This window comes from Saccopteryx bilineata, chromosome 11, assembly GCF_036850765.1.
Source record: "Saccopteryx bilineata isolate mSacBil1 chromosome 11, mSacBil1_pri_phased_curated, whole genome shotgun sequence".
Taxonomy (NCBI): domain Eukaryota; kingdom Metazoa; phylum Chordata; class Mammalia; order Chiroptera; family Emballonuridae; genus Saccopteryx; species Saccopteryx bilineata.
The window spans coordinates 11,555,198-11,567,680 of record NC_089500.1 but is presented as its reverse complement, the minus strand read 5'-3'; the positions used below and the strand labels follow the sequence as shown (position 1 = coordinate 11,567,680).

The 12,483-nt window shown below is 43.8% G+C and overlaps 1 pseudogene; it reads right to left on the bottom strand.

Moving 5' to 3' along the window:
• Nucleotides 1-4,583: 4,583 nt before the first annotated feature.
• LOC136315028 (histamine N-methyltransferase pseudogene) lies at nucleotides 4,584-5,453 on the bottom strand (annotated as a pseudogene).
• Nucleotides 5,454-12,483: the final 7,030 nt, after the last annotated feature.

The window sequence follows — 12,483 nt, the reverse complement described above, 5'->3', positions numbered from 1 at the left end:
TGTTCCCCGAGGCCCGTCCTCCTGAGACGGCACCTTCCTGTGCTGCCCGGCTTCGACTCCCTGACTCCTCTAATCACTGGCTGCCCAGACTGCAGCCCAGAGCTTTCCTTTATATGCATTCTTAGTACAGCAGTTCAAGCACAGTTTCTGGTGCTTTGGGCATAATCCAATCACAAGAGCACATTTCCAAGTGAAGACAAAAGTATTCTCTGTATGGTACTAAAAGGCCAATTCTGGTGGGGGAAAAAAATTAGTCAGCCACGGTCTGGGTCTCATATATATAAATGAACTAGCTGGTTGACAGATTTTGTTTTGTTTATTTTGGGCTGACATAGATCCAGTGTGAGTTACAGAAATGGTCACTCATTTTTTCCCATTCATGTCTAACTGTGACAGGTCCCTGGAGTCCCCAGATTGGCATTCAGAGTCTCCAGCCACGAGAGCACATCCATGAACTTGAAGAAGCCTAATTAAATTACCGTTAGGAAATCTCACTTTTCAATATCTCTAATCACAAAAATGTTACTATGCACAAATCCATACAAGGTGACTAGAATCCTGTTCATTCCAAATATTAGAGGACTCCTCATGTTTAGAAGTTTTCTTATTTAAACATCTCCTTTAATTTCCTATCAATGAACAAATTATAAAAATAGTTCATGGCCCTAGCAAGTTGACTCAGTGGTAAAGTGTCAGCCTGGCATGTGGAAGTCCCGGGTTCAAGACCCAGTCAGGGCACACAGGAGAAGTGAACATCTGTTTCTCCACCCCCTCCCCCTCTTTCTTTTCTCTTTCTCTCTCTCTCTCTCTCTCTCTTCCCCTCCTACAGCCATGGCTCGAACAGTTCAAGCAAGTTGGCCCTGGGTGCTGAGGATGACTCCATGGTCTTCCCAGGTGCTGAAATAGCTTGGTTGCAGAGCAATGGAACAGCAGCCCCAGATGGGCAGAGCATCACCCCCTAGTGGGCTTGCCAGGTGGATTCTGGTTGGGGCACATGTGGGAATTTGTCTCTCTGTCTCCTTTCCTCTCTGCCTCTCACTTAATAAAAAATAAATAAATAAAAATAATTTATATACAATTTACAGATAAATATTTTCCCAAAACTATATTTCTAGAAATACACCATATCAATTTCTTACAAGTTTGAGATACTTATATTCCATTTTATTTAAATCATCACTTGTTCTATCTTTATTTTTCTGCTTTATCCACACTACTAGCACTTTGGGAGTCTAATAAGTCACTCCGTCTCCCACAGCAAGGCTATACCAGGCTAAAGAGCTCTTATCACCTCAGATCTTGTTTTGTGCTCTTTCTCTTAAAAAAGAACCTCCTTTTGGTTACTTCTACTTGCTTCCTCTTTCCCTGATAACCTTGTTGGCTTGACCCTTAAAATATTTTGCTGAGTAGTATTTGGGGGGATGAAATGTGTTGTCACTTCCTCCTGATGCTTGTCCTGGGCCAATGGATCATCTGTGGCTTTCTGCGGAAACCTGCCCTATGAAACATCACATGCAACACTGATCCTTTGCCCTAGTTTGTCTATTTCCTGAAGCCTTTATAAGGATGAGTTGAATGTTCCCACTTCTGAATCTTTCAAATACTGTTTTATAGTCAAACCTTGGACATGTGTGTGTGTGTGTGTGTGTGTGTGTGTGTGTGTGTGTGTGAAACTTTGCTGGCTCTGCCTTTAAGAATTCTGGCCTTTATCTCCCATTCCATCATCTTTCTCACCGTGTTCCTTTAGTCTGGTCACCCATCTCTTCCTTCTTTCCAGAACATTTGTTCTCCTGCAGACGGTCCTTTCCATTCGGTGGGGAGAACAAGAGACTTTCCAGCCCCCACCCATACCACATACCACTCTCCTCACAGAGAATCATGCAAAAGCCCATTGCAACTCACCAGTGCTCATAGCCTGTAGCAAAGTGTGCCATGGAATTTGACCAGCTTTTCCGTAAGGCTCAACATAACATTTCCAAGCAACAGATTTTAACCTGTGCTCTCTAATAATGGCCTGTGAACATCCAGTATGTATTCTTCCTACATTTTCATCTCCCTCCACTGTAGAGTGCTTTTGTCACTGCACCACATGCCCGAACTCTTACTGTCCTGATATTTTCCATTTTCTTACATTTTCAGGATGTTCCCCTTTGTTTGGAAATAACACAGTCAATTTTCCTGGTATAATTTTTACATGTCAAATACTGATTCTTTTTTTTTCCTTATTATCAGTGGGACACAGTGTCAGTTGTCATGTGGGCTTGGCTACCTGTTATTTCTTTTTCATCTTTATAATCTACCAGCCTCAAAGGAGATAACTGGTGTTTTCGTGGTATTTTCCCCAAGAAAATATTCTAAAATCCACAATATTATAAGGGCTATGATGCCTCTTATTCCAGCAATTTCCATTTAGAGTAATATTGGATGCCTTTCACTTTTGTATAGACTCTTCATGCCTTACAGTAATTTGGCTGGCACCCACAGCTTCCAACAATCTCAAAGAAAAGAAAATTTCTGTTCGTTGGACCCAAAGGTTGTTCTCAGTCAAAGCCTAATAAAATCCCCTCCTTTGACATTGTTCCTTGTTTCTTCCTGAAGCCCAACATCAGTCACCTGTCTTCTGCCCATAAGAATCTGCAGAAGTGGCCCTGGCCGGTTGGCTCAGCGGTAGAGCGTCAGCCTGGCGTGCAGGGGACCTGGGTTCGATTCCCGGCCAGGGCACATAGGAGAAGCGCCCATTTGCTTCTCCACCCCCACCCCTTCCTCTAAAAAAAAAAAAAAAAAAAAAAAAAAAAGAATCTGCAGAAGTGATTAGAAGCCTGTGTAAGACTCTGGTATTGCCAAGCCTTTCAGAAGGCAGAATTCTCCCACTAATTCCGTAATCGGCATTTGACATGTCAATGAAATCAAGTTCCAGTGCCTGCCTTCTCCTCCTTTCTCTCCTGGTCACCTCGCTTCTCTTCCATGTGCCACAGAGAACTTCAAACACTTGTTTACTCAGGCTTTGAGAACACAGGAAGAAGCCATCTAAGTTAGGCCCGTTTGCCATCCCTTAGAAGGTGGCCCCATTATCCCATTGCTAACTTTGAGTTGAAGTAAATAAATTTTCAAAAGCTACTATTAACCATGTTCCTTGTAGAACTGTTTTAATGGCAAGAAACTAACTGGCGCCTGACCAGGTGGTGGCGCAGTGGATAGAGTGTCGGACCGGGATGCGGAAGGACCCAGGTTCGAGACCCCAAGGTCGCCAGCTTGAGCAAAAAGCTCACCAGCTTGGTTGGACCCAAAGTTGCTGGCTAGAGCAAGGGGTCACTCAGTCTGCTGTAGCTCCATGGTCAAGGCACATATGAGAAAGCAATCAATGAACAACTAAGGTGTCGCAACGAAAAACTGATGATTGATGCTTCTCATCTCTCTCCGTTCCTGTCTGTCTGTCCCTATCTATTCCTCTCTCTGACTCTCTCTGTCCCTGTAAGAAAAAAAAAAAAAAAAAAAAAAAAAAAAAAAAAAAAAAGAAACTAACTGGCTTCTTTAAATCACACACACACACACACACACACACACACACACACACACCTTTTTACACTCCCAGATCCTCTCAGGTTATTCTCTCTTGGGGCTTATACCTGTCTGCCCAGACTACCTGGGCTTGCCATTAGGAGGTGAGCCGGGTTTGACCAGTGAAAGCAGTGGGGTGACCAGGAGCAGCCTGAGGAACAGGTGCCTCTCAAGAAGCCTGAGACCGGCTGACAAGGTCAGCTGACCCTCGCCTTGTGGAGCGTCAGAGGCTGAAGGTTTCTGAGCCATGAACTGCTCGACTTCTTGACTTTCTTGGCTGGCTTCTGTCATTTCCTCACATCTTTTCATCTCACAGCGTAGCCCTTCTTTCCCTGGAAACAGTTCCTCAAAGTATTGCCTCCCTCACAGTAACCCTTTCAGCGTCCTTCGGTCTGTCTGGTTTCCTCTCCCGTCAGGTGCCCCTTTTTTTCCTGTAAATCACGTGGATTGGCCATGGCTTGTCTTCTGTTCTTCCTCCATCAACTTATCCTGTATATAAATCTGCCTTTGTTTTGTTTTTAATATCTGCTAGTCATGCTCTAATTTCTTTATTATGTTCCTATACCAATAAATTTCTTCTTTGAAAGCCTATAGTCTCATCCCCTGTCCTCCTAATCCTCCCCAAAGTATCAATAATCAATATACTTCACTAGTATTTAAAGAATCCATAGTATCTACTTTATTGGTGGTCTAGGAAATTCCAGTACAATCAACAAATGGAAAAAAAATTTATTGTCAATCAGCCGGTGAAACTTAGCTATCTCATTTTTCCAGCTTAGGTGCTATTTATGTTTAGCAGCATGTGGTCGTCTTACCTGGAGAAGGGATGAGATAAGACCAGCAATATCATACACAATTGTACATGGAAGTCCAAGAATGCCTTGGAATTTTCTATACTCTTACATATTAGAGATAATGCTCTAATCTCATATTAGATTATGAGATGTATTTGTCATATTAATTCAGAAATAAATGATCAGTATTGTTTAAAATGTAATTTTTGAATACTCTCTCATCATTGATATTTATATCTCAACAACTATGGAACTCAAACTATTAGTAAAAAAGAATCTTGCTCTCTTTCTTTACACTAAATTCAGGCCCTTGCACATCTTTCACAATTTATGCTCTGAGATCAGGTGATGCTATTATATTAACGTTGCAGGTTTCTGTCAAAAAACCCCAAAGCCAGGTCTCCATTTTCATGGCCATCAAGAGACCAGTCAGATACATCCATGGTGGAAAGAAGGTCTTAACACTCATACTTAATCCCCAACCTGTCCAACATCTGAGTGAGACCAGTCTATATGACGTACAGGCAGCGTGGGGTAAGCGGGATCCGTACTTCTCCCCTAGCTAGTCCCAGGCACTGGCTCCTGACACAGGAATAATAAGAATTGGAGGATTGGTAGCTGAGAGACTATGGAAAAGTCTCAGGGTAGCTGGGATATCTTTATATAATCCAGCATCTGAATCATATGAATATGATTCACTTCTGAGGTTCTTTTTTCTCCATTATTCTATTTTGATATTCAGACGATGTCTCCTCATGCCAAGCAAACTTTATGTTCTCAAGGCTTGATGACTTGGCTGAAAACTCTTTGTGCTTGCAATCTGCACGGCACTTGGTACAACTTCATTGTTGATATGAATTCCTGGATATTAAGCCTGCACTTTGGAGAGAATTCGAAGATCAAGTTCACCTGCACATCCACCAATGTTCAGAACCTTAATTTCTGATATTTTTTGTCTCCAATCCTTACTATTATGCCTGGTAGCATCTTGTCCATGAATTTCTGTATGCACTGGTGTTCCACGGACTCACTGAGGAACCTCCAGAAAGTTTTGACATATGTACTATGATCAGACAACAAGCTCCTCATGGAAGATGCCATACTTGGTTTTCTGAGAAGTCTGGGAGGGGAAGGAAGGTTTCTCCTCCTTACTTAATTAAGATTTGGTGCACCTTCCACAGTCTTTTTAAATGAAGTTTTGTCTTTTATCTTTTTATTCCAACATATTTTAATGTGAATTTATTTCTCCAACATAGTTCTAAACTAAATTTTCCAGATTCTACAAATGTATTTGGCTATTACCTAAAAATTAAAAGGGAAAAGCAGTATTCATTCAGATGTTATCAAATGTGTTTTTTTAAAAAAATTATTTACTAGCTCTGTCTAATAGGTACTGTATGTACTAGGCATTCAGGGTAAACAGATGATGAAGAAATCTACTGTCCATACTCACAGTTTCAACATTCACTGTGGGGCTAATTGTGCAAAAATGACAACTGCATCCAGTGAGGCACGTGCCACCTGCAGGTAGGTTGAAGATGTCTCCATCAGTAGGAAGTGATCACAGGTCCCAACAGAAGGGGAAGTGACATATTTAAAGGAAATCAGAAGTCTGCCAATCAGAAAGCCAAGGAGCAAGAGGGAATGTAGACAGGAGAGGGCATTCCAAGCAGGAAAAAAAAAATCACATCCAAAGTCAAAGAAAAGTAGAGAAAATGATGTGTTTAGGGAACTACAAGTGCTACTTAACTTAACAAAGATAAAGCCAATCCTGCAGCCAGCCTCTAAGCAACAAGGGCCCACATTCGCGGAACACTCAGCAGTCTTCGGATCTCGCTTCACCCGAACAACTCTGTGACGAGGGCAATGCTTCCATTTTATGGATGAAGAAACTGAGGCTCAAAGATTTTTGTAAAGTTTGTCCTATCTCGATCAATTAATGAATGGTGGATTCGGGCATGGACGGAGCTGGTGCCGACTGCATAGCCCGTCCCTCCTTCACTCTGCCCACATCACCTGTAGGTTTCACTCCGCAGGTGTTAGAAAGCCACCATCCAGTTTCGTGGGGAACAGGAACTCCATCAGGTTTGCCTTTTGGAGAAAACTGGTTTATGGAGAGATGAACTGCAGGTAGGAAGTCCTTTAAGAAGACTATTTTAATATTTTAATAACCTAGGGAAGACACGATGAGGACCTCAATCAGGATAGGCAGTCGTAAGGATAGAAAAGAAGGCATAGTTTCAAGAATCAATTAGGAATTAGAACGGGCAGACCGTAATGACTGGCCAGGCATTGAGGACGACGGAGAGAAAGGCATTTCAGGAGAGGCTGTTGGAATTCTGACTTGTGCGACTTGGTGGACAATTGTGTTATGCTCAGAGGTTGAGACGTGTGTGTGTGTGTGTGTGTGTGTGTGTGTGTGTGTGTTATGGGGTTGGAAGGAATGTGGGTGATGAATTTGGTTTCTTTAGCCAGATGGGATTTGGAACAGGCTAAAGTGAATCACATGGGGGCTCAAGACCGGAATCAGAGCCAGAGATAAACAAGTTAGGAGTCAGCATACGTGTGAAACCACGGGCATGTAGGATATTGACAAGGGAGAGTACAAAGTGTGCAACAAAGAAAAGCATACAAGGACGGAGCAAGGGGGGGAAGTTATTAGAGGAACCTAAGAGGCCACCATCAGTGTAGGAATAAAAGGAGGAATGCAGGAATTGGAGACACAGAAAGAGGAGAAATTACTGAGGGAGGACATGAGGACCATAGTAGCCAAGACGTCCCCCGGTGACCCCACCTCCTGGTACCCACGCCCTGTGTAATTCTGTCCCTGCAGCAGGGGCTCCCTGCGGCAGCCTACTTCTAGTGAAGAGAATGCAGCAGACGGGAGGGGAGGTTCGGTTAGAAAGAGTGCCACTTCCATCTGGAGCTCTCTCTCTCGGTCTCTCTTGGATCACGTGCTCTGGTGGAAGCCCGCTGCCAGGTCATGAGGCAGGCTTGGGGAACCAGGAGCCAGCTGCCCCATGGGGAGTCCTTGTGGTGACACGGCGAAGCCTGCCAGCAGCCAGTGGCAGGAGCTTGGGAACAAATCCTTGCCCAGTGGAGCCTCGAGATGACAGCAGTGCCCCCAACAGTTTAACTGTCACCTCAGCAGAGACTCTGAACAGGGACCACCCAGCTAGCTAAGCCGTTCCTTGCTCCCTGATACATGGAAACTGACATAATAAATATTTGTTGCTTTAGGCCACTAAATTTGGGATAATTTGATAACATATACAAACACTTACAAATACAGCCAAGAATAAGACAGAGCAGGCAGAAAGGACCCCTGCTCACGGTGCAGTTCTGCTTGGTATTTTTTGTTAGATGTACATCTGTCCATTCTGTGAGCTCATTCGCCATTTTGGTACCATGTCCTGGCCTGTAACTAGGTACGCAGGGGGGCGCGGAGAAGCAGGGCTGCGCGGGGATGAAGAGCATGGGCTCTGGAACCAGAATACTTGGGTCCAAATGCCTGTTTTCCACTCACTCTCTGTGCAGCTTCCTTGCTCTTCTTCTAAGAAAGGTAGGTGCCAACAGTGCCCCCTGTAGGTGGTTGGGAAGAATACATGTATCAGGCAAGTGCCTCTCTAAAAGCATTCCTAGAGCACCACCACTCAACCAGCATTAACTATTATTATTGGGGGGGGGGGGTCTGTGCACAGAGAAATAGAAGAGAGATACTTCAATCAATTTTCTCACACTGACTAAACTTCGCTTCCATTGGTCCCTCTTTATTTTCAATTCTATCACTTTTTGCCCCAGAGATACAATTCCTTATTCAATAGGTCTACAAGCCTAACCTTCTCCCTCCTTGGTTGAAAGTTCATTACCATGTAACTTCCTCCGTCCCAGATTTCACGACATGCGCCTTTAAAACAATCCTTGTCCCTCCCGGACCCCCCAGCCTGACCAGCCCAGCCCGAATCACACACTTAACCCTACTGACGAGGGTTGTGCAGGATCGCGGTGTTGACCCCGGCCTCCTTCCACACCCGGGCCTGGCCTGGCCGCGGTGGTGCCTCCAGGACCCGGCTTCTCTGGCGTCCAACCTTCCAGAGTCACTTGCCTTACGGTGGTGGTGTAATGGCACCTGTGACTCGTCTTCAGGCCGAGGCTTCCTCCTACCCACTCCGCCTCACGTCCTGTACCCTTGTCTTTCGCTCTTCCCTCTGGGACTAGGGTCCCGCGTTCTACAGCTGAATCCTTTTCCTTTGTTTCGGGTCTCTCCAGCTCAGGATGGATAACGGGCCTCCCTCTCCCTCCTTCCTCTGTGCACCTGTCCCTTCTGGGAGAGTCTCATCTCATCTCATTGGTGGAGCAGGAGAGCTCCTCCGTGCACTGCTCGTGGCAGCTCCTCCGGCTCACCCCTGGGGTGTCCACCGCCCCTCCCTGCTCTCTTCCCTCCCTCCCATCAATCAACCCTGTATTTTTCCCACTAGCATTTTCTGTGGCCCCTCATCCTATTTCACCTTCCACCTCTAGGTGGCGCCCGTGTCCCGGTACGGGCAGAGGGCACCAACCCTGTCTCCTGCCGTTTCACTCTGGACCGCTCTCCAGAAGCTGCGCGAGGTGCTCTTCTCCCTCACAAAGACCGTCTACATAAAGAGATCACCGCTGTGCCCTTGGTCTCCACACCTGAAAGACTCCCGCTAACAGCCTATTTGCTGGAATTATTTCTTTAAACTGCACCCATAAGCCATTCATCTTTGGACTCTGGTAAAATTAGTTACCCTTTCTCAGCCTGACTGTCCTCTGCGGGGATAATAATAGTAGCCACCTTAAATTGTGGTGACGCATTTTAAATGATATAATGTATGCAAATGCTCGGTACAGTCCCTGGCCCATAGTAAACGAGCAATAAATGCTAGCCATTATGGTTGGTGTCATCATCAACATCATCAGCTCTGTCATATACAAACTGGAGTCCTTCGTTCCTTAGATGAAAAATTCCCGGAATGTGGTTTAACTCCATCTCACCTGTATCCTCAAAACTGTCTATTTCTTTTCCAAAAACCACCATCCCAAAAGAAGTCCCAGTGGCTCAATCCCACTGCTTTATTTCCAGAGACAAGGGTAAGAATTTTTAGTCTTACACATGCTAAGTAAAATCTCAACAAATTTCTTCTAAGACTCCTATACCTTTTACTCCTATAAAATTACCAAAATAAATCCACTTTCTCTATTGACCTAAGGCTCACATAAAACGTCTTACTGGGAAGAATCCAGTTCAGTGAAAAATAATTTCCTTGAGAACATCCTAACTAACCCTATAATATAATCAGGGTGCCCAGCCACATAATGTCTGCTTGGACAGATGACCCCGTCCCTTGTAAAAGGAATCCTCGCAACAAGTGTGCTTTTGCTGGCATGTTTATGGTGCCCCTGACCTCTTTGACAAACTGTCTGGATGCCCTTTACTTTTCTATGTATTCTATTCCTTCCTCCCTATAAACTGTGAAAGCCAAGAGAGACAAAACAGCCATTAGGATTGCAACCATTCCCTGCCTTCTCCTCATTCTCTGAAACCCCTTCTAAATTCCCATCGTAATGGACTCTACACATGCTACAAAGTCTTACTCAAACCTCTCAGTTCCACAACAGGGTGCTCACACCGATTACTAAACCCAGGAGGTTTTAGGAATCCGACCTACCCTTAGCTCTAACTGCCTCTGTCTGCCTCTTCCGCCACTTCTGTAATTGAACTAACACCTGCAGCCTCTTGCCCGACATCTCTTACCAGACAGCTTTATCTGTTTTGAGCTCCCGACCACCCTGGGAGGGGGTTTGATCAGATGTCAGATTAAGAGGAGAAAATGCGAGCACCAGAAATGAAGAACTTGCCTAAAGTCCATTAGAGGAGTAGAAATATAGATAAGCCCACAGCTTATCTGTAGTGGTGACACTCTCTGTATGACAAAAACGGACCCGGCTTTCCACATATTCTTGGGGGGTGGGGGGCTCGGTGCACAGCACCCTACTGTGAAAACCATTTCCATTTGCATTCATCCCCTCTCCCCTCTGTGTCCCATGCTGATAAAGCTGCCCCCACCCCGCCCCACCCCTTGCAACGGTGATAATCTGACTAATTGGTTCTATAAGTTTCATTTGGTTCACAAATCCATAGGAGCCGGACAAACTGTATACTCATGTGGAAAGGGAAAATGATGTGACAGGTTCCTTTGACTCTCTATACCTCAGTTTTCTCCATTATAAAATGAGAGGAGTGGATTTAACCATCTTCAAGATCTTTTATATTCAAAAATTCTGTGATTTTATTATTTCAACAATGGTACAAATGATATCAACAAAATATTTCATTCTCCTTTCTTGGCAAAGATGATGTTAAAAAGCATAGGAACACACAGATATTCATAACCCTTTTATTAATAATAATGGGTAATCTTTAATGTATGCTCACTCTGTGCCAGATGATGTTAAACCATTGTCCTGGGTCATCTGATTTAATCCTCACAAGAACCCTAGGATGTAGGTTATACTATTTATACCCACTTCACAGATGAGAAAATGCAGGCACAACAAGATTAAATCATTTGCTCAAGGTCATTGGCAAGTACCTGAGCTGAGATTCAAACCCAGACGGTGACACTCTAGGGGCAGCCATCTTAACCACGAGCCTCTACTGCCTTCATTCTCTTATGCTTTTCAATGAGAGAAAACTATGTAATTAGTGGCCATTAGTTTTTCAGTGTTATACAGCATGAATCCTCTAATTTAAGTCATCTCTAAGTCGGCCATTCATAGATTATCAGTAAGCATATGTAGAGCTGTTCGTTGCAATTATTTGTTGCTGTAAGATTTCAGAATAATGCCAAGAATAACAAACAGTGCTCACTTACAAAAGGATTTGCAAATTGAGTCTCCCTCATCTGCAAAACCTCTCCACATAAAATTAGTCATCCTATTTTATACTTTATTTTTAGGTTGCTCTATGTTCCCTTAGCATTTGGTATAGCTGAATATCAAAAGTCACAGAAATTCTCTCTGTGAGACTGACTTACCAGAGGCTCATGTTCAAAAATTAATTTTTAGTCCATGCTAGTTTTAGAAATTAGCGTATTTTTAAATAATGTGCACCTTGCCCAGCTTTCAAAGGCTTATGAGTAAGGAGTGATCATTACACACGTGGTTCGTGCTGAGTGCATATGGTGAATGCACCTCAAACATTTTTTCTGCCATTTACTCTATTTTTTGACAAAGCATCAAAATGAAGTAACAGGCCAAACCTGTATGTTGCTGAAGCACAGTAATTCCTACTCAGCTACAGACAAGTTACATCTTTAGATAAAGCTACACTTAACATTATTATTACTATCCTCTTTCAATTATTAACCCATCTCACATGATACCTGTGTTTCAAATAACAATGAAAGAAAGAAAGAAAAAGAAGTGATTTAAACACATTCTTCCACAAGATATGCCACTTGAAAGAGAACCGTAAAAATGAAAATTTAAAAATGATTGTTTTGTTTCAGGAAAACAAAAAGCGGGTGACTGAAACAAGGTTGCAAACACACACTGTGATTTTTGTGCATTCGTGCTGTGTTTCGTGAGAAGCTCATGTCCCGTTCATGAGCACTGTCTGAGGGACCGCAGAGAGAGCTGAATTTAAAACTACCAGCTGCTCACTGTACCCAGTACGACATGATCAAAGAACACACACTCCGTCTTCACACCACTGAGGTTGTCGGATACTTTATTCAGACCCGGATTTGGAATATTATAACAAAACTCCTTCTATAATTGTGTCTAGGACATCACACAACCATAGCTCTTGTAGCTTGGGGGATTACAGACACTAACATGTCATAATATATCCAAAATAGTGAGCCTGCCGGTTATCCTTCTGTGTTTGTTTTCTATTGCCACAAATTTAAAACAGCACCAGTTCATGGCCGTATAATTCTGGAGGCCAGAAGTCTGACCTGCATCTCAGTGGGATAAAATCAAGGCGCCAGCAGAGCTGCGTTCCCCTCCGGAGATGCTCCAGGAGGATGTTTCCTTGTTTCTCCCACCAGAGGCTGCTCTCAGTCCTTGGCTTGTGGCCCCTTCCGTCATCGTCAATGCCAGCAAT